At 40.9% G+C, this 22,770-nt stretch overlaps 1 protein-coding gene and 1 long non-coding RNA gene across 4 annotated transcripts in view; both read right to left on the reverse strand.

Annotated features, from left to right (window-relative positions):
* Window positions 1-22,770, reverse strand: part of LOC129144317 (uncharacterized) — a 172,201-nt gene that overhangs the window by 107,826 nt on the left and 41,605 nt on the right. The window lies entirely within an intron of this gene.
* LOC129144318 (uncharacterized) lies at window positions 1,945-21,635 on the reverse strand. The gene is made up of 3 exons (XR_008548651.2): window positions 21,520-21,635; window positions 8,586-8,817; window positions 1,945-2,924 (listed from the first exon to the last, which is right to left on the reverse strand). It is a non-coding gene; the product is annotated as an uncharacterized LOC129144318 (long non-coding RNA).

Consider the following 22,770-nt stretch of genomic DNA (forward strand, 5'->3'; position numbering starts at 1 on the left):
CCCAATGTGTAGTTGTTTATCCCTCACCTCCCTCTTCCCCCTGAATCCCCAAAGTCCATGATATCATTCTTATGCCTTTGCATTCTCATAGCTTACCTCTTACTTATAATGCATGCATATGCTTGTGTCTTTACCATATAATGACTTATTTTCCTCTGGGTAGACTCTCTACCCAGCAGTGGGATTGCTGGATCAAATGGTAGTTCTACTTTAGTTCTTTAAGGAATATCCCTCCTGTTTTACACAGTGGTTGTACTAGCTTACATTCCCACCAGCAGTGTAAAAGTGTTCCCTTTTCACCATATCCACTCCAACACCTACTATTTATTTATTTTTTTAATTATGGCCATTCTTGCAGGAGTAAGGTAGTATCTCGTTGTGGTTTTGATTTGCATTTCCCTGATAGTGATGTTGCGCATCTTTGCATGTGTTTGTCGGCCATTTGTATATCTTCTTTTGAGAATTGTCTATTCATGTCCTTTGCCCACTTTTTGATGGGATTATTTGTTTTTTCTTGCTGATTTGAGTTCCTTGTAGATTCTTGATATTAGTCCTTTGTCGAATGCATAATTTGTGAGTATTTTCTCCCATTTTGTGGGTTGTCTGTTTACTCTTGCTGATTGTTTCTTTCACTGTGCAGAAGCTTTTTAGTTTAATTAGGTCCCATTTATTTACTTTTGTTTTTGTTGCATTTGCTTTTGGGTTCTTGGTCATGTACTCTTTGCCTAAGCCAATGTCTAGAAGAGTTTTGCCAGTGTTACCTTCTAGAATTTTTATAGTTTCAGGTCTTAGATTTAAGTCTTTGATCCATCTTGAGTTGATTTTTGCATAAGGTGAGAGATGAGGATCCATTTCATTTTTCTAAATGTAGCTTGCCAATTATCACAGCTCTATTTGTTGATATTGGGTGACTTTTCCCCACTTTATGTTTTTGTTTGCTTTGTCAAAGATCAGTTGGCTGCAAGTATTTGGCTTTATTTCTGGATTCTCTATTCTGTTCCATTGGTCTACATGCCTATTTTTATACCAGTATCATGCTGTTTTGCTGGGTAATGTGATGCTTCCAGATTTGTTCTTTTGCTTAGTCTTGCTTTGGCTATGTGGGGTCTTTTCTTTTTTTTTGGTTTCATGTGAATTTTCAGATTGTTTTTTCTAGTTCTATGAAGAATGATGGTGGTATTTTGATGGAATTGCATTCAATCTGTAAACTGCTTTTGGCAGTATGGTTATTTTCACACCATTGATTCTACGTATCTGTGAGCATGGGATGTGTTTCCATTTGTTTGAGTGATTAATGATTTCTTTCAGCAGGTTTTGTAGTTTTTCTTGTACAGATCTTTCACCTTCTTGGTTAAGTATATTTCTAAGTGTTTTAATTTCTTGCAGCTGTTGTAAAAGGGATTGAGTTCTCGGTTAGTTTCTCAGCTTGGTCATTGTTGGTGTATAGTAGTCCTACTAATTTGTGTACCTTGATTTTGTATCCTGAAACTTTGCTGAATTCATTTATCAGATCTAGCAGTTTTTTGGATGACTCTTTAGGGTTTTCTAGGTGTACATTCATATCACCACTAAACAGCAACAGTTCAACTTCCTCTTTACTGATTTTGATGCCCTTTATTTCTTTCTCATGTCTGATTGCTCTGGCTAGGACTTCCAGTACTATATTGAATAGAAGTGGTAGATGTGGGCATCTTTGTCTTTTTCAGTTCTCATGGGAAATGCTTTCAATCTTTCGCCATTCTGTATAATCTGGCTGTAGGTTTTTCATAGATGGCTTTTATTACCTTGAGGTATATCCCTTCTATGCCAACTTTGCTGAGGGTTTTAATTATAAAAAGATGCTGAATTTTGTCAAGTGCTTTTTCTGCATCTATTGAGATGATCATATTAGGTTGGTGCACAAGTAATTGCAGTTTCAGATCATGAATTTTCAGTCATTATAACTAGGCTCAAACCACCTCTTTATTAATCAAAACAGGAACCATTACAATCAACACATTTTTGCCAACAAGAAATGTTTGTTTATTCCTGTAGCATAAAAATCTGTGCCTTGAGATTCAGTGAATGCTTGGAAAGCATTTTCTACATCCAGCTGGTTGTGGAAGTGTTTTCCCTGCAAAAAGCTGTTGAGATGCTTAAAGAAGTGGTAGTCAGTTGGTGAGAGGTCAAGTGAATATTGCAGATTAGACAAAACTTCATAGTACAATTTGTTCAATTTTTGAAGTGTTGGTTGTGTGACGTGTGGTTAGGCACTGTTTTGAGAAGAATTGGGCCCTTTCTGTTGACCAATGCCAGCTCCAGGCATTGCAGTTTTCAGTGCATTTCATAGACTTCCTGAGCATAATTTTCAGATATAATGGTTTTGCCGGGATTCAGAAAGCTGTAGTGGATAAGATTGGCAGCAGACCACCAAACAATGACGATAACCTTTTTTGGTGCAAGGTTGGCTTTGGGAAGTGTTTTGGAGTTTCTTCTCGGTCCAACTGCTGAGCTGGCCATTGCCACTTGTATAAAATCCAATTTTTGTCACATGTCACAATCTGATCAAGAAATGGTTCTTGCAAATTGTTGTTGCAAAGAGTAAGAGGAGATGACACTTCAAAATGATGATTTTTTTGATTTTCACTCATGAGGCACCCATTTATTCAGCTTTTTCACCTTTACAATTTGTGTCAAATGCCAAGTGACCATAGAATGGTAGGCATTGAGTTCTTCTGCAACTTCTTGTGTAGTTGTAAGAGGATCAGCTTCGATGATTGCTCTCAATTGGTCACTGTCAACTTCTGATGGCCCGCCACCACCATGCTCCTCATCTTCAAGGCTCTTGTCTCCTTTGCAAAACTTTTTGAACCATCACTGCACTGTACATTCATTAGCAGTTCCAGGGCCAAATGTGTTGCTGATGTTGCAAGTTGTCTCCACTGCTATACAACCCATTTTGAATACAAATAAGAAATTAGCTTAAATTTGCTTTCTAACATCATTTCCATAGTCTAAAATAAACATAAAATAAACATCAAGTAATACATCACTAGCAAAAAATCATAAAGCAAGATATGCCCATTAAAATGATGTATAACATAACCACATTTATTTAAGAATGTATTCCAATATCAAACAGCAAATTTCTTTTTTATCTTTTTTTATTTTTTTTTTATTTTTTATTGATCATTCTTGGGTGTTTCTCGCAGAGGGGGATTTGGCAGGGTCACAGGACAATAGTGGAGGGAAGGTCAGCAGATAAACAAGTGAACAAAGTTCTCTGGTTTTCCTAGGCAGAGGACCCTGAGGCCCTCCGCAGTGTTTGTGTCCCTGGGTACTTGAGATTAGGGAGTGGTGATGACTCTTAACGAACATGCTGCCTTCAAGCATCTGTTTAACAAAGCACATCTTGCACCGCCCTTAATCCATTCAACCCTGAGTGGATACAGCACATGTTTCAGAGAGCACAGGGTTGGGGGTAAGGTCACAGATCAACAGGATCCCAAGGCAGAATTTTTCTTAGTACAGAACAGAATGAAAAGTCTCCCATGTCTACCTCCCTCTACACAGACACGGCAACCATCCGCTTTCTCAATCCTTTCCCCACCTTTCCCCCCTTTCTATTCCACAAAACCGCCATTGTCTTCATGGCCCGTTCTCAATGAGCTGTTGAGCACACCTCCCAGATGGGGTGGTGGCCGGGCAGAGGAGCTCCTCACTTCCCAGTAGGGGCGGCCGGGCAGAAGCGCCCCTCATCTCCCGGACGGGGCGGCTGGCCGGGCGGGGGGCCGACCCCCCACCTCCCTCCCGGACAGGGCGGCTGGCCAGGCAGAGGGGCTCCTCACTTCCCAGTAGGGGCGGCCGGGCAGAGGCGCCCCTCACTTCCCCGACAGGGCGGCTGGCCGGGCGGGGGGCTGACCCCCCCACCTCCCTCCCGGACGGGGCGGCTGGCCAGGTGGGGGGCTGACCCCCCCACCTCCCTCCCGGACGGGGCGGCTGGCTGGGCGGGGGGCTGACCCCCCCACCTCCCTCCCGGACGGGGCGGCTGGCCGGGCGGGGGGCTGACCCCCCCACCTCCCTCCCGGATGGGGCGGCTGGCCGGGCGGGGGGCTGACCCCCCCCACCTCCCTCCCGGACGGGGCGGCTGGCCGGGCGGGGGGCTGACCCCCCAACCTCCCTCCCGGACAGAGCGGCTGGCCGGGCAGAGGGGCTCCTCACTTCCCAGTAGGGGCGGCCGGGCAGAGGCGCCCCTCACCTCCCGGACGGGGCGGCTCAAACAGCAAATTTCAACAACGCAAAGACCACAATTACTTTTGCACTTACCTAATATGATTTTTGTTTTTCATTCTGTTTATATGGTGTATCACATTTATTAACTTGTATATGTTAAACCATCCCTGCATCCCTGGTATGAAACCCACTTGATCATGGTGGATTATCTTTTTGATATGCTGTTGGATTTGGTTAGCTAGTATTTTGTTGAGGATTTTTGCATCTATGTTCATCAGGGATATTGGTCTCTAATTTTCTTTTTTTGTTGTGTCCTTTCCTGGTTTTGTTATCAGGGTAATACTGGCTTCATAGAATGATTTAAAGAGGATTCCCTCTTTCTCTATCTTTTGGAGTAATTTCAGTAAGATTGGTACCAATTATTCTTTCAATGTCTGATAGAATTCAGCAGTGAATCCATCTGGTCCTGGACTTTTTTTGTTGGCAATTCTTTTATTACTGTTTCAATCTTGCTACTTGTTATTGATCTGTTCAGAGTTTCTATTTATTTCTAATTTAATCTGAGGGTGTTGTATATTTCCAGAGATTTATCCATCTCTAGATTTTTACTTTGTGTGTGTAAAGGTGTTCATAGTAGCCTTGAATGATCTTTTGCATTTCTGTGATATCAGTTACAAATTTCCTATTTCATTTCTAATTGAGCTTATTTAGATCTTCTCTCTTCTTTTCTTGGTTAATCACACTAATGGTCTACCAATTTTGTTTATCTTTTCAAAGAACCAGCTTTTTGTTTCATTTACCTTTTGTGTTATTTTATTGTTTCAATTTTGTTTAGTTCTGCTATGATCTTCGTTATTTATTTTCTTCTACTGGGTTTGGGTTTTGTTTGTTCTTATTTCTCTAGTTCTGTGAAGTGTGACAGATTGTTTATTAGCACTCTTTCAGACTTTTTGATGTAGGCATTTCATGCTGTAAACCTTCCTCTTAGCATTGCTTTTGCTGTACCCCAGAGGTTTTGATAACTTGTATCACTATTATTGCTCAGCTGAAATAATTTTTTAATTTCCATCTTGATTTCATGGTTGAACCAAAGATCATTCAAGAGCAGATTATATAATTTCCATGGATTTTTACAGTTTTAAGAGTTCCTTTTGGAGTTAATTTCCAGTTTTATTCCACTATGGTCTGAGAGGATACTTGATATAACTTTGATTTTCTTAAATTTACTGAGACTTGTTTTGTGACCTATCATCTGATCTATCTTGGAGAATGTTCCATGTGTTGAAGAAAAGAATGTATATTCTGCAGTTGTTGGGTAGAATGTTCTGAAAATACCTGTTAAGTCCATAGGTTCTATGGTATAGTTTAAGTCAATTGTTTCTTTGTTGACTTTCTGTCTTGATGACCTGTGTAGTGCTGTCAGTGCAGAACTGAAGTCTCCCACTATTATTGCATTGCCATCTATCTCATTTCTTAGGTCTAGTTGTAATTGTTTTATTACAATTTGGGAGCTCCAGTGTTAGGTGCATATATACTTAGAATTGTGGTATTTTCCTGTGGACTATTCCTTTTTCCATTATATAATGTCCCTCTTTGTCTTCTTTTACTGTTGTTGCTTTAAAGTATCTTTCATCTGACATAAGAATAGCTACTCCTGCTCATTTTGGGTTTCCATATGTGTGAAATATCTTTTTCCACTCCACTACCTTAAGTTTATGTGAGTCCTTACGTGTTTGGTGAGTCTCTTGAAGACAGCAGGTACTTGGTTGGTGGATTTTTATTCATTTTGCCATTCTGTATCTTTTAAATGGAGCATTTAAGCCATTTACATTCAACGTTGGTATTAAGATGTGAGGTACTGTTCTATTCATCATGTTAGTTGTTGCCTTAATACCTTGGGTTTTTTTCCATTGTGTTATTGTTTTATACGCCCTGTGAGATTTATGCTTTAAGGAGGTTCTACTTTGGTGTATTTTGAGGTTTTCTTTAAAGATTTAGAACTTCTTTAGGCATGTTGTAGTGCTGGCTTAGTAGTGATTAATTCTTTCAGCATTTGTTTGTCCAAAAAACACTTTATCTTTCCCTCATTTATGAAGCTTAGTTTTGCTGAATACAAAATTCTTGGCTAACAATTATTTTGTTTCAGGAGGCTAAAGATGGGACCCCAATCCTTTCTGGCCTGTAAGGTTTCTGCCAAGAAGTCTGCTGTTAATTGATAGGTTTTCCTTTATGGGTTATCTGATGCTTTTTTCTCAAAGCTCTTAATATTCTTTCATTTGTCTTGACTTTAGATAATCTGATGGCTATGTACCTAAGTGAAGATCTTTTTGTGATGAATTTCCCAGGTGTTCTTTGAACTTCTTGTATTTGGATGTCTAGATCTCTAGCAAGGACAGGGAAATTTTCTTCGATTATTCCCTCAAATAAGTTTTCCAAACTTTTAGATTTCTCTTCTTCTTCAGAAACACCAATTATTGTTAGGTTTGGCTGTTTAACATAATCCCAAATTTCTTAGAGGCTTTGTTCATTTTTTAAAATTATTTTTTATTTTACTTTATCAGATTGGGTTAATTTGGAAGACTTGTCTTCAAACTCTGAAATTCTGTTTTCTACTTGTTCTAGTCTACTGTTGAAACTTTCAACTGCATTTTGTATTTCTCTAAGTGTGTCTTTCGTTTCTGGAAGTTGTGATTGTTTTGTTTTTATCATATCTATTTCTCAGGAGAATTTTTCATCTGTATCTGTATCTTTTTAAAATTTCTTTAGGTTGTTTTTCACCTTTCTTTGGTATCTCCTTGAGTAGCTTAATAATCAACCTTCTGAATTCTTTATCTGGCACTTCAGAGATTTCTTCTTGGTTTGGATTCATTGCTGAGGAGCTGGTGTGATCTTTAGCAGATGTTATAGAACCCTGTTTTGTCATATTACCAGAATTACTTTTCTGGTTCCTTCTCATTTGGGTAGACTATTTCAGTGGAGAGGTCTGAAACTCAAGTCCTGTTGTTTAGATTCTCTTGTCCCATGGGGTAATCCCTTGATATGGTGCTTTCCTCCTTCCTCTAGGGATGTGGCTTTCTGAGAGCTGAACTGCAGTGATTGTTATTGCTCTTCTGGGTCTAGCCACCCGGTGGGACTACCAGGCTCTGGGTTGCTGCTGGGGGATATCTGCAAAGGGTCCTGTGATGTGATCCATATTCGGGTCTCACAGCCATGGATACCAGCATCTGCTCTGGTAGAGATGGCAGGAGAGTGAAGCAGACTCTGTCAGAGTCCTTGGTTGCAGATATGTTTAGTGTACTGGCTTTCTTGAATGCTGGTTATGCTAGCTGTGAAATTATCATGTGGACACACTCAGGACCGCTGGTTAGCCGGGATGTTGTAAGCAGTGGAATTATGTGTTGGATTCTCCTGTCTGAGATCAGGTTTATTCTGTCATGAGTTGCTTTAATGACCTGAGTTGTTTGGCCTCTAGCCAGGAGGTGGCACTTTCAAGAGAGCACCAGCTGTGGTAGTAGTAGGGGGTTCTAAGCATGCCATAAGATGACCATGGTATTTTGGTTTCTCCAGTGATGGGCAGGGTCATAAAGTTCCCAAGAGTTTCTAGGTTTTGTGTTCAGCTACCAGGGTGGGTAGCGAAATACTATCAAGTGAGGGCAGGATTAAGTGGCTCTTAACTCAGACTCTCTTTGGGCAGGGCCTGCCATGGTCACTGTTGGGGGGATGGGTTCTCAGTCCATTGGGGCTATATTCCAGAGGGGATCTTGGCTGCCTCTGCTGTATCATATAGTTCACCATAGAAGTGGGGGATACCCAGTAGTGAGAAGCCTGACTCAGCTCCCATGAAGTTGGTGAGGCTGGTCTCACTCCTGCAGTGCCTTGCTCAGACCTTGCACCATGAGCTACCCTACTGAGAAAGCAAGGTGACCTTTAGACCTCATCCCTCCCTGTCTGCCTATTTGAGCAGCAGCAGCTCCTGCGCTCCTGTGCTTGCTCATATCCACAGCAGCATCCACTCATCCCCTGGACTCCACTAAGAAAAAAATTGTTCCCAGTCTAAACCACTACCAATTACAGTTGAGAGTTTCCTTCTCTCTGCAACCCCTCCCCAATTCTGCTGGCTGCCTTCCCAAAGGGCTCCTGTGAGATTTAGTCAGGGATAGCTCCCCTGGACTTTAGCTAGAGACTGGGAGTAAGTGCAAGGCACTTCATGCTGCTACTTCTACTTTTATATTTAGGGTGACTTCTTAACTCCATTTCATCTCTAGGTAAGGTTGAATCCTTCTCCTGTGATCTGGATTTTCAGATTCCCCAGGTGGAATGTGTGTTTGGAGGTAGGTTCCCACCTCACACTTTGGGAACTCACAGTTTCTCACCTGTTTCATGGAATTTGCAGTGGCATGCTGCTTCTTTCAAAGTGTGAATTCTTTCAGTTTTCCTGGTATGTTCCTGCAGTGATCCTTGGAGAAAAGTTCACAGTGTGAGTCTGCACACACTGTTGTGACCATTCATGTGGGAGCTGCACGTTAGCCCTGTTTCCTATCTGCCATCTTCCCCCAATATCCGATAGTTTGCTTTTTGAAAAGATCAACACAATTGATAAACCCTCTGGTTAAAAAAAAAAGAAAAAGACTCAAATTACTGAATCAGGAATGAAAGGGGATATTACTACCAATCTTTGAGAAATAAAAAGAATTATTAGAGAATACTATGAACAATCATATGCCAACAAATTAGATTAATTAGATGAAATGGACAAATTCCTAAAAGAATACAGTCTACTTAAACTGATTAAAGGAGAAATAGAAAATTTGAGTCAATCTATAACAAATTAAAATATTAAACTAATAATCAAAAAAATTGCCACCAGAAAAAAGGTCAGAACGAAATCTCTTCACTGGTAAGTTCTACCACATATTTAATAAGAATAACACTAATTCTTCACAAACTTTTTCAAAAAATAGAAAGGGAGGAGACATTTCCCAGATCATTCTATGAGGCCAGTATTTACCTGATACCAAAACTAGATAAAGCAATCAAAAGAAAAAAAAAAAAAAGCTACAGACCAGTAGCTCTTATAAATGTAATAAATATGGATACAAAAATTCTCAACAAAATACTAGCAAACTGATTTCAATAACATATAAAAATAACTATATGCCATAATCAAGTGAGATTTATCTGAGGTATACAAGTTTGTTTCAACATATCAAAACTAATCAATGTTATACACCATATTAACAGAATATGGGGCCAAAGAAACCACATAATCATCTCAATAGACACACACAAAAAAGCATTTGATGAAATTCAACCTGCTTCCATGAAACACACACACACACACACACACACACACACACACACCAGCTCCTTTGGATACATACCCAGAAAAGGAATTGCATATCATATGGTAGTTCTATTTTTAACTTTTTGTGGAACCTCCACATCATTTTTCATAATGGCTGTACTAATCTATATTCCTACCAACAGTGTACCAGGGTTCCCTCTTCTCCACATCTTCACCGGTACTTATCTCTTGTCTTTTTGGCTAATAATCAATAATAACCTGCCTTTTTAGCAGGTATAAGGTAGTATCTCATTGTAGTTTTAATTTGCATTTCCCTGATGATTAGCGATGTTGACCATCTTTCATGTATCTCTTGGCCATTTGTATATCTTCTTTTGAGAAATGCCTGTTCAGGTCCTTTACCCATTTTTAAATCAGGTTATTTGTTTTTCTTGCTATTAAGTTGTTTGAGTTCCTCAAATATTTATCATATTAGCCCCACAGATTAATGAATAAAGAAAATGTGGTATATATGCACAATAGAATACTATACATCCTTTAAAATGAAAAAAAATTTACCATTTGTGAAAACATAAATGAAGCTGGAAGACATTATGCTAAGTGAAATAAGACAGTCCCGGAAAGAACAAACACACCATGAACTCACTTATATTTGGAATTTTAAAAATCATTACTCATAGAGGCAGAGAGTAAAATGGTGATTACCAAAGGCTGGGGTGGGGAGGGTGGGGAAAGTGTAGTCATGGGTGAAAAGGTACACAGTTTCAGTTAGGCAAGAGGAAGCAGTTTTAGAGATCTATTGCACAGCATGGTGACCATACTAACATACTGCATATTTCAAAATTGCTAAAAGAGTAAAATTTAAATGTTCTCATTATTTAAAAAAGATAAGTAGGTGAGGTGATGAATATATTAATAAGCCTGATTTAATCTTTCTAAAATATGTACATATATCAAAACATCATGTTGAACCCCACATATGTATATAGCTATTATATGTCAACTAAAAATTTTAAAAAGCAAAACATGCAACAGGCTAGGAATATAAGGCACTTTTCAACCTGATAAAGTGTATCTGTGAAAAACCCACAATTCATGTTATACTTAATTGCAAAAGTCTAAAAGCTTTTTTCCTAAGGTCCAAAACAAGACAAAGATGTTCACTGTTGCCACATGTGTTAACATTGTATTGGAGATTCTACCCAGGGCAGTCAGGCAAGAAAAAGAAATACAAGGAATCTAGATTGAAAAAGAAGAAATAAAACTATCTGTATTTGCAGATGACATAATCCTTTTTTTTTTTTTTTTTTTAGATGGACTCTCACTCTGTCACCCAGGCTAGAGTGCAGTGGCACGATCTCAGCTCACTGCAAGCTCCACCCCGGGCGTTCATGCCATTTTCCTGCCTCAGCCTCCCGAGTAGTTGGGACTACAGGCGCCGGCCACTACACCAGGCTAATTTTTTTGTATTTTTAGTAGAGTCGGGGTTTCACCCTGTTAGCCAGGATGGTCTTGATCTCCTGACCTCGTGATCCACCCGTCTGGCCTCCCAAGGTGCTGGGATTACAGGCATGAGCCACCCGGCCGACATAATCTTATACACAGAAAGTCCTAGGAGATCCACACCTGCCCCTCCCCCAAAAAAATCCTATTAGAGGTAATAAGTGAGTTCAGCAAGGTTATGGACAATACAAAAAAATTAACTGTATTTCTATGCACTTGTAATTAACAATCCAAAGATAAAATTAAGAAAATAATTCTATTTACAAAAGAATCAGCAAGAATAAACCTTATGAATAGATGTAACCAAAGAAATGTAAGACATACACACTGAAAAATGCAGAACATCATTGAAAAGGATTAAAGAATACCTAAATAAATGAAAAGACATTCCATGTTCATGGATTGGAAGACTTAATATTGTTTAGACAGCAATACTCTTCAAATTGATCTACAGATTCAATATAATCCTTGTCAAAATTTCAGCTGCCTCTTTTGCAAACACTGAAAAGCTGATCCCAAAATTCATATGGAAATTCAGGACCTATCATACCCAAAACAATCTTGAAAAAGTATAATAAAGTTGGAGACTCACAATTTCCAATTTCAAAGCTAGAGTATTTACCACAAAGCCACAGTATTGAAGACTGTATGGTATTGCCATAAAGATAGAACTACAGATCAATGAATAGAGAGCCCAGAAATAAACCCATGCATTCATGGTCAATTGATTTTGATAAGGATGCCAGGACAATTCAATGAGGGAAAACAGAGGCTTTTCCACAAACGACATTCAGACAACTAGATATGCACATGCAAAAGAATGAAGCTGAATGTCAATCTTATGCCATATATAAAAATTAACTCCAAATAGTCAAATATCTAAATATAAGAGCTAAAATTATTAAAAATCTTAAAAGAAAACATGAGATTAAATCTTTACAACCTTAGATTAGGCAATGCTTTTCTAGATATGAAACCAAAACACAAGCAACGAATAAAAAAATTGAAAACTGGACTTCATCAAAAATTTTAAAAACTTTGCTTCAAAGAAAACTATCAAAAAGTGAGAAGATCAGCAATAAGGTGGGAGAAAATATTTACATCTCATGTATCTGGAAAAGAATCTAGTTTCCAGAATCCTTTATTGTTGTAAGAGCTCTATAAACAGCTCTTACAACTCAACAATGAAAGACAAATAACTCAATTAATAAATGAGCAAAGGATTTGTATAGATATTTCCCCAAAGAATATATGCAGGTGGCCAATAAGCATATGAAAAGATGTTAGCTATCATTAGTCATTAGGGAAATGCAAACCAAAATCATAATGAGATACCACTTCACACCCACTAGATGGCTATAATCAAAAAGACAAACCATAATAAGTATTGCTAAGGATGTAGAAAAATTGGAACACTCATACACTGTTTTTTCAAGTGTAAAATGATGCAGCCACTTTGGGAAACAATTTGCCAGTTCCTCAAAAAGTCAAACATGGGGTTACCATGCAACCTGGTAATAACACTCCTGTGCATATACCCAAGAGAACTGACAACAAAAACTTGTACATTAATACTCATAACAGCACTATTCATAGCAGCCAAAAAGTAGAAACGACACAAAAGTTTATCAACCAATGAAAGATTAAACAAACAAAATGTGGTAAATCCATAGAATGGAATACGATTCAGTCATGAAACAGAATGAAGTACTGATACATGCTACAATATGGATGAAACTTGAAAACCTATGCTAAGTGAAAGAAGTCAGACACAAAAAGCCCACATATCCTATGACTTCAATTGTATGAAATGTCCAGAATAAGTAAATCCATAGAATTAGAAAGTAGATTTGTGATTGCTTAGGGCTAGGGGAGGAGAGGAAACAGAGAGTGACTGCTAATGGGTATGAGTTTCTTTTTGGGATAAGAAAATGTTCTGGAATTAGACAGTGGTGATAGTTGCACAACCTCACAAATATACTAAAATCTGCTGAATTGTACACATTAAAAGGGTGAATTTCATAATATGTGAGTTAAGCCTGAATTTAAAAAAAAAATTGAATCTGGGATATAACAAGTTGTGTAAAATTACACTAAATCCTAAGGTGTACTCTGCTATGTTACATGCACAAAGTGAAGTAAAGTGAAAGAGAACAGGTGAAGGTATATGGCTAGGAAAATGAACAAAATAAATATTTTTTTTCTTTAAGCAGAAAAATTCTTATTCACCCCTGACAAGAAGGTTAGTGACTATTTCCAGAATGTATGTAGATTGTGAAAAATGAAGTGCCTAGTTCTTAGATATACCATTTGTGGTTTTAAGACCAAGAAATGCAAGGTGTCTCAATTCCCAGATCACACTTTTTTATTAAGCAAACAAAAGTCATGAGATGGTCATGTTTAAAATCTGCACCCTTCTCCAATCAGGCTCTCCAACCAAAGACATGCTGTGACAGTTTCCCCTATTCTAGTTAGCATGGCTTTCGGGTTAACAGAAAAGAGCATTTTACCAGAAAAAGAGAGAAAATTTTAAAAGACTTCATATTTTTAAAAAATCTCTACTTTGATGAAAGAAAAAAACATCCGGTTGATTTATACTTTTACTGTAGACAGAATACACACAATTTTAGGATGGTAATTACCTCCAGAGAGGAAGGGAGGAGGGAGAAGCAATGGGAAGAAGAGAGTGAGGAGCTGAAGTGGGTGAGGGTAGCTCCATCTTTAATATTACACTTTTTATAAACACAGAAAACAAGCTAAAGCAAAGCATTTATATTTGTTTAATTTTAATGATAGATGTATGGGCATCTGTTACTTTCTTTTTTAAGCTTTCCCGTATTTTTGAGACATTTGAAAATATAACAATTATTTTTAAATTATTTGATATTTAAAATATATTTTTCACTGTAATAACACTGTATTTTTTAAATTTTTTCCAGTTGTAGTTAATAATAGCTAAGTACTGTTCCAGGCTGGCAAAAAGTCCTTAAAAATACATTCGGTCAGTCATGAAACATTTATTCAGGACCTACCACAGCTCTATGTGCCAAGTGTTATGAAAGGTGCTCGTGATACAAAGATAAATAAGACACAGTCTCTGCTTTCAAAAAGCTCTTGTCCTAGTGGGAAATTCAGACAGGTAAATGGATAATCTCAAGACAATTTAGTAAGTGCTATGAGAAATATATGCACAGGCGAGAGGCATGGGCTCAGAGAAGGGGGTGAAAAAATCAGTCACATGTACTTCCCTGATTCTCCCTGGGGAATTAAACACTGAATACATCAAGCCTAGGTAGAAATGGAAGAAGAAGATAACAAAAAAGTGTTTATCTAGCATAGTGACATAATGCACCAAATGTAGACAATGCTATAATTTTTCCCTCTGTAATTTTTAAAGCCTTAATTTCATATACTTATTTTAATCAAATTCATTTAGCCAACTGTGAAATTTCTGCATACTTTGTACTAAGGAGACTTTTGTTGGCTAGCATTTACTTTTTTACTAAATCTTCATGATATCTGTGGAAGATAAGTGATATTATTATCCCCATTTTACAAATAAGAGGACTGAGTTTTCTGTGTAGCTCAAAAGTTTGTCCAAATTAGCAAATCTGGTTAAACAGTTCCCTAAACCACCTGCCCACACTATCTCAATGTCAGTTATGTAATGGAAAAATAAAAGAGCCATAGAACCTTCTATTACTACAAAGATTATTTTCATCATAATGTCTGAAATTCCATCTAATTTTTAAGATTAAGAAAGCCTTTGAAATTATTTGGTTGATTACATTTTATTAACAGAGTGCTTGTATGTTTAACCATTAACTCTGCAAAGTGTGCAAAGGAAAACCAATCTAATGGCATTCATTTTCCATGACCGAACAACTGGATTTGGTTCTGGTCAATTAAAATGGCCTGTCCAGGACTCTCAACAGGACAGTGATTGATGTCAAGAAAGAGCCCTTATTGAGACCTACTGGCTGTTTTGTAAAGAAAAGTCACAAGGATCCCATTCCTTAGTGGTGTTTGGATGAGGGCGACACAGTGCCATTGGCAACCAGCAGGATGTTAGGGAAAAAAAACAAAAAGAAAAGGCATGTATTGTTTAATAGAGATCAGCTGCTGATGAGACACTTATCAGAACCCCCTTTGTTCCCAAGGCTGGGAGGATTTGCCACAGACTCCCTAGACAACAAGAACACAAGCAGGGTCTCACAGACAAAAAACACATGAGAAATTACCCAGGAGCCCAGGAACCCCAGATGATAGCCACCTCGGAGAGGGAGTGCAGGAGAATGATTGTCCAAGCAGCTCTCTAACACTGTGAGATGCCAGACTTAGGGGACAACAGGGGCCGAAGCTTCAGGGATGCCAAGAGACACAGAACTGTTGCCATTTAAATGAAGCCTGAAACAGAGGGCCTTACTGCTAAGTTTTTATTGTTTGAAAGGATTTTCATTCAGATCTGTGCTAAGTGGGCTCTTGTGTTTCTCAGTAACCCAGCTTCCTGATGGACTGCACGCCCCTGGGGACCCTTCCTGTCCCATCAAGTGTGAGAACAAATTTGCCTGATTCTCCTCCAGAGAGAGCTTGGCAATCACACAGCAGGTTGTGTCTCCCACACAAAGGCATTTCCTTGTATTCCAGTGACCCTTGCTTCGACCCCTTGTTTCCACCTCTAAGTGCCTTCCTCAGATACTACGTTACATGTACCATTGCTTTGTGGGCAAAGGAGACTTCTTTCATTCTTTATTATTTGACCAAACTATAGGTCACAATAGTGACAGTGACAGTCCTCAAAAAGCCTAGGCCAAGGCTAAAGGGGCATGTAACTCCATGACAGTTGCCTTCATTAGAAACAGTGCTTAAAGCAGGAATTCCAGCTGGGTGTCCTGTTTCGAAGTTCACTTACTTTCTCTCTTTTCCCTTCCTTAAGAACTCAAAGTAAGGAGAAGGCTAATTTTGCTAAAGTTTCAGAAAACAACACCCACCTGGTAATTTATCAAAACAAAGTGACTTATTTACTCCTAGAGACAAGTATAGAACTATAAAAAGAATGAAAGAACTCCGAATATGTCAAAATGCTCATAGTACTGTAAGTTAAAAACTGAACTAACTATTCAGCCTACATTGTCTATTTAAAATTGTAAAACGGCCCAGGCATAACAAAGACCTGAATTTTAGGTTCTTAGTTTGTATGGTTAATTTCATGCACGTCTGTGTGAAGATACCACCAAACAGGCTTTGTGTGAGCAACATGGCTGTTTATTTCACCTGGGTGCAGGCAGGCTGAGTCCGAAAAGAGAGTCAGCGAAGGGAGATAGGGGTGGGGCCGTTTTATAGGATTTGGGTAGGTAAAGGAAAATTACAGTCAAAGGGGGGTTGTTCTCTGGTGGGCAGGAGTGGGGGTCGCAAGGTGCTCAGTAGGGGTGCTTTTTGAGCCAGGATGAGCCAGGAAAAGGACTTTCACAAGGTAATGTCATCACTTAAGGCAAGGACCGGCCATTTACACTTCTTTTGTGGTAGAATGTCATCAGTTAAGGTGGGGCAGGGCATATTCACTTCTTTTGTGATTCTTCAGTCACTTCAGGCCATCTGGGCGTATACGTGCAAGTCACAGGGGATGCCATGGCTTGGCTTAGGCTCAGAGGCCTGACATTCCTGCCTTCTTATATTAATAAGAAAAATAAAACAAAATAGTGTTGAAGTGTTGGGGTGGCGAAAATTTTTGGGAGGTGGTATGGAGAGAGAATGGGCGATGTTTCTCAGGGCTGCTTCAAGCGGGATTAGGGGCGGCATGGGAACCTAGAGTGGGAGAGATTAAGCTGAAGGGAGGTCTTGTGGTAAGGGGTGATATTGTGGGGATGTTAGAGGAAACATTTGTCGTATAGAATGATTGGTAATGGCCTGGATACGGTATTGGATGAATTGAGAAACTAAATGCAATAACAGAAGAAGAAAAACAGGTATAAAAGGTCTAAGAATTGGGACGACTCAGGATATCTGATTAGAGAGTGCCTAAGGAGATTCAGCATAGTCATGCCAGCAAAGATTATTTATTTACTTCAAGAGTTAGGAGTGGCAGTTTGGGGATAGCACCAGGAGATATCAGCTGTGATGGCTTGGAAAAACAGTGTAAACCGGCAGTGTAAACAAGAGCAGGGCATGTATGAGTAGTTGAGAACGGTGAATAGGAGTATGACTAGACAGAAGATAGTAGGGATGACAAGTTTTTTGGGGCACAGTCTAAGTTGGTCTGGTGTCTGGAATGAGACTGGGGCCTAACAAAAAGGAGCATCTATACAGGAGCTTAAATGGGCTGTACCCTGTAGCATTCCGAAGACAGGCCTGAATTCTGAGAAGGGAAAGTGGTAAAAGTATTGTCCAGTCCTTTTTAAGTTGGTGGCTGAGCTTGGTGAGGTGTGTTTTTAAAAGACCTTTAGTCCATTCTACTTTTCTTGAAGACGGAGGAACGTAAGGGATATAAAGGTTTCACTGAATACTAAGAGCCTGAAAAACTGCTTGGCTGATTTGAATAATAAAGGCTCATCTGTTATCAGACTGTATTGAGGTGGGAAGGCTAAACTGAGGAATTATGTCTGACAGAAGGGAAGAAATGACTGCGGTGGCCTTCTCAGACCCTGTAGGAAAGGGCTCTACCTATCCAGTGAAAGTGTCTACCTAGACTAAGAGGTATTTTAGTTATCTGACTCAGGGCATGTTGAGTAAAGCTAATTTGCCAGTCCTGGGTGGGGCAAATCCTCGAGCTTGATGTGTAGGGAAGGGAGGGGGCCTGAATAATCCCTGAGGAGTAGTAGAATAGCAGATGGAACACTGAGAAGTTATTTCCTTGAGGACAGATTTCCACGATGGAAAGGAAATGAGAGGTTCTAAGAGGCAGGCTAGTGGCTTGTACTATAGCATAACCTGCCTTTGCTGGTGTGTGGCGATTAGGCCTGGTGGAACCGCCATCAATAAATCAAGCGTGATCAGGGTGAGGAACAGGAAAGAAGGAAATATGGGGAAATGGGGTGACTATCAGGTGGATCAGAGAGATACAGTCATGGGGGTCAGGTGCAGTATCAGGAATAATGTGGGAGGCCAGATTGAAGTCTGGGCCAGGCACAATGGTAATTGTGGGACTTAAAGAGTGAGTACAGCTGAAGGAGCCGGGGAGCAGAAAGTATATGCGTCAGGTATGAGGAAGAAAATAGATTTTGGAAGTTATGAGAACTGTAGAGAGTGAGTTGAGCATAGTTTGTGATTTTGAGGGCCTCTAAAAGTATTAAAGCAGCGGCAGCCGCTGCATGCAGACATGAGGGCTAGGCTAAAACAGTAAGGTCAAGTTGTTTGGACAGAAAGGCTACAGGGTGTGGTCCTGGCTCTTGTATAAGAATTCTGACCGCACTAACCATGCCTAGGAAGGAAAGGAGTTGTTGTTTTGTAGGAAGTGCTGGGGTTTGAGAGATCAGTCGGACACGATTGGCAGGGAGAACATGTGTGTTTTTATGAGAATTATGCCGAGATAGGTAACAGATGAGGAAGAAATTTGGGCTTGATTGAAGTAATGGGGGCTGTCTGTGAAGCTTTGCGGCAGTACAGCCTAGGTAATTTGCTGAGCTTGATGGGTGTCAGGATCAGTCCAAGTGAAAGCGAAGAGAGGCTGGGATTAAGGGTGCAAAGGAATAGTAAAGAAAGCATGTTTGAGATCTAGAACAGAATAATGGGTTGTAGAGGCAGGTATTGAGGATAGGAGAGTATATGGGTTTGGCACCATGGGGTGGATAGGCAAAACAATTTGGTTGATAAGGCGCAGATCCTGAACTAACTTGTAAGGCTTGTCTGGTTTTAGGACAGGTAAAATGGGGGAATTGTAAGGAGAGTTTATAGGCTTTAAAAGGCCATGCTGTAGCAGGCGAGTGATAACAGGCTTTGATCTTTTTAAAGCATGCTGCGGGGTGGGATATTGGTGTTGAGTGGGGTAAGGGTGATTAGGTTTTAATGAGATGGTAAGGGGTGCATGGTCGGTCGCCAAGGAGGGAGTAGAGGTATCTTATACTTGTGGGTTAAGGTGGGGGGATACAAGTGGAGGATGCAAAGGAGGCTTTGGATTGGGAAGAAGGGAGGCAATGAGATATAGCTGTAGTCCAGGAATAGTCAGGGAAGCAGATAATTTAAAGTGTCTCAGCCTAATAAGGGAACTGGGCAGGTGGGGATAACTAAAAAGGAGTGCTTAAAAGAGTATTGTCTAAGTTGGCACCAGAGTTGGGGAGTTTTAAGAGGTTTAGAAGCCTGGCCGTCAATACCCACAACAGTTATGAAGGCAAGGGAAACAGGCCCTTGAAAAGAAGGTAATGTGGAGTGGGTAGCCTCCGTATTGATTAAGAAGGGGACGGGCTTACCTTCCACTGTGAGAGTTACCCGAAGCTCGGCGTCCGTGATGGTCTAGGGAGCTTCCGAGGCGATCGGGCAGTGTCAGTCTTCAGCCACTAAGCCAAGAAGATCTGGGAAGGAGTCAGTCAGAGAGCCTTGGGCCAGAGTTCCAGGGGCTCTGGGAGTGGCTGCCAGGTGAGTTGAACAGTCCGATTTTCAGTGGGGTCCCACACAGATGGGATGCGGCTTAGGAGGAATCCCGGGCTACGGGCATTCCTCGGCCCAGTGGCCAGATTTTCAGCATGTGTAGCAAGCTCCTGGGGGAGGAGGTTCTGGAGGAACGCCTGGCCGCTGTGATTCAGGCGTTTGGAAGTTCTTGTGTGCTGGAGATGTGGCTGGGGTTTGTCTCACAGTGGAGGCAAGGAATTGCAACTTTTTTCTATTATTGTGCCTTGAAGGCGAGGTTAATTAAATCCTGTTGTGGGGTTTGAGGGCCGGAATTTAATTTTTGGAGTTTTATTTAATGTCGGGAGCAGATTGGGTAATAAAATGTATTTTGAGAATAAGATGGCCTTTTGACCTTTTAGGGTCTAGGGCTGTAAAGTGTCTCGGGGTTGCTGCCAAACAAGTCATGAACTGGGCTGGATTTTTATATTTGATGAAAAAGAGCCTAAACGCTATCTGATTTGGGATAAAGAAAAAGGAGCATTAACCTTGACTATGCCTTTAGCTCCAGCCACTTTTTAAGAGTAAATTGCTGGGCAGGAGCGGGAGGGCTAGTCACGGAACGAAACTGTAAGCCGGACCAAGTGTGAGGAGAGGAGGTGATAAAAAGATTATAGGGTGGAGGAGCAGAGGCTGAGGAAGAATTGGGACCTAGCTCAGCCTGGCGAGGAGCAGCCTGGGGAGGAAGGGAGAGGTCAGATGGGTCTGTAGAAAAGGAAGATTAGAAAGACTCAGCGACGCTTGGGGTTGGTACTGAGGGGACAGGCGGGAGGGAAAGAAGGAAGATTTGGGACAAGTTGCACTGGGCACAAAGACTAGGAAGGGACTGATGTGTAAAAGAATGCCTGGACATCAGGCACCTCAGACTGTTTGCCTATTTTATGACAAGAATTATTTAGATTTTGCAGGATGGAAAAATTCAAAGTTCCATTTTCTGGCTATTTGGAACTACTGTCGAGTTTGTATCGGGGTCAAGCGGCATTGCAGAAGAAAATAAGGCATTTAGGTTTTAGGTCAGGTGTGAGTTAAAGAGGTTTTAAGTTTTTGAGAACACAGGCCAAGGGAGTAGAAGGAGGAATGGAGGGTAGAAGGTTGCCCATAGTGAAGGAAGCAAGCCTAGAGAAAAGGAAGAGTAGAGAAATGGAGGGAAGAGGTTTGGGGGTTCTTACCTTCCAGAAAAGTGGGAAAAGGGGTTGGGGTGCAGAGATAAGAGGTCGGGGCATGGAAATAAGGGATGGGGTGCAGAAATAAGGGGTCGGGGCACAGAGATAAGAGGTCGGGGCATGGAAATAAGGGATTGGGACACAGAGATACGAGGTTGGGGTACTTGCCCCTCCTCTAGAAAAGCGGGACTTGCCGCTAAGAGTGAAGGAGAAGGGGTTGAGGGGTACTTTCCCCTCTCCCAGAAAAGTGGGACTTGACGCTAAGGGTGAAGGAGAAGGGGTTGAGGGGTACTTGCCCCTCTCCCAGAAAAGCAGAGAAGGGTAGAGACAAGGAGAGAAGGGGTTGGGGTACTTGCCCTGTCCCCGGAAAAGCAGAGAAGGGGTAGGGACAAGGAGAGAAGGGGTTGAGGTACTTGCCCCTTCCCCAGAAAAGTGGGACTTGCCGATAAGGGTGAAGGACCAAGGCAGGCATCCCTGCGTGGTCTGACACCCTTGAAACGTGGGTGTATAATCAGAGAGGTGTCCCTGCAATGATTAAACACCAAGGGAAAGCTGCCTTCCCAGTCCGTGACCGGCACTGGAGTTTTGGGTCCATGGATAAAACGTGTCTCCCTTGTCTCTCCCAAAAAATGAAAGGAATTGAAATTAAGAGATGGGAGAGATTGAAGAGTGGAAAGGAGAAAGTGGTTGAGGGACAGTGAGAGAGGTTGGAGAAGAGAGTAAGAAGAGGCCGCTTACCTGATTTAAAATTGGTGAGATGTTCCTTGGGCTGGTCGGTCTGAGGACCTGAGGTCGTAGGTGGATCTTTCTCATGGAGCAAAGAACAGGAGGACAGGGGATTGATCTCCCAAGGGAGGTCCCCCGATCCAAGTCACGGCACCAAATTTCATGCACGTCCATGTGAAGATACCACCAAACAGGCTTTGTGTGAGCAACATGGCTGTTTATTTCACCTGGGTGCAGGCAGGCTGAGTCCGAAAAGAGAGTCAGCGAAGGGAGATAGGGGTGGGGCCGTTTTATAGGATTTGGGTAGGTAAAGGAAAATTACAGTCAAAGGGGGGTTCTCTGGCGGGCAGGAGTGGGGGTCGCAAGGTGCTCAGTGGGGGTGCTTTTTGAGCCAGGATGAGCCAGGAAAAGGACTTTCACAAGGTAATGTCATCACTTAAGGCAAGGACCGGCCATTTACACTTCTTTTGTGGTGGAATGTCATCAGTTAAGGTGGGGCAGGGCATATTCACTTCTTTTGTGATTCTTCAGTTACTTCAGGCCATCTGGGCGTATATACATGCAAGTCACAGGGGATGCGATGGCTTGGCTTGGGCTCAGAGGCCTGACAGTTAAGGCCACAATTCACAAACACATGCTTTGTATGTTCAACAATCTCAGAGAAAATGGGGCCTCCAGGTTTGGGGTTTCTTACAAAAACAGCTCTTCTGCAATGACTTAGGGTTCCATGTGGTTGTGGTATTTCCAGGATGAGGGACTAAGTCAATCCTGATGAAACTTTAAAAGATGCCACCAAGTCTAAGTGTTTCAAAGCCAACACTTCAACTGCTAAATCATTCCCTCTGTTTTAAGCAGTGATTATTTGATTGGCAAGGTGGGGGTGGAGAGAAATCCTTCACTAGTAATGCATATGGACATGTCATCTCAATGATTATATATGAAAGAGGATGGGATCTGGAGAAAACCTCCTGATTCATTCAGACACACAAATCATCCAAAGGAGGGGGTTACACCATTTTCTCTTGAACTAAAGTAGGAAGTTTCCTGTGCCATAATTGTATTTGTTATAGTGCGATGATCAAAGTCAATAAATTCCTCCATCTATTCCCATTCAGGGAAACCATATGGCACTACTAGGAGAATCACATGTAGTGCTGGTTTGTCATATACATGATTAAATACCCATGGGGGAAGGAAACACTGGGGAGGGCAAAACTATTTAAAGGAAGAGACTAAAAGCATAAACTCCAAGATACACGTGAA

Source organism: Pan troglodytes, chromosome 5 (assembly GCF_028858775.2).
Source record: "Pan troglodytes isolate AG18354 chromosome 5, NHGRI_mPanTro3-v2.0_pri, whole genome shotgun sequence".
In the NCBI taxonomy this organism is placed as follows: Eukaryota; Metazoa; Chordata; class Mammalia; order Primates; family Hominidae; genus Pan; species Pan troglodytes.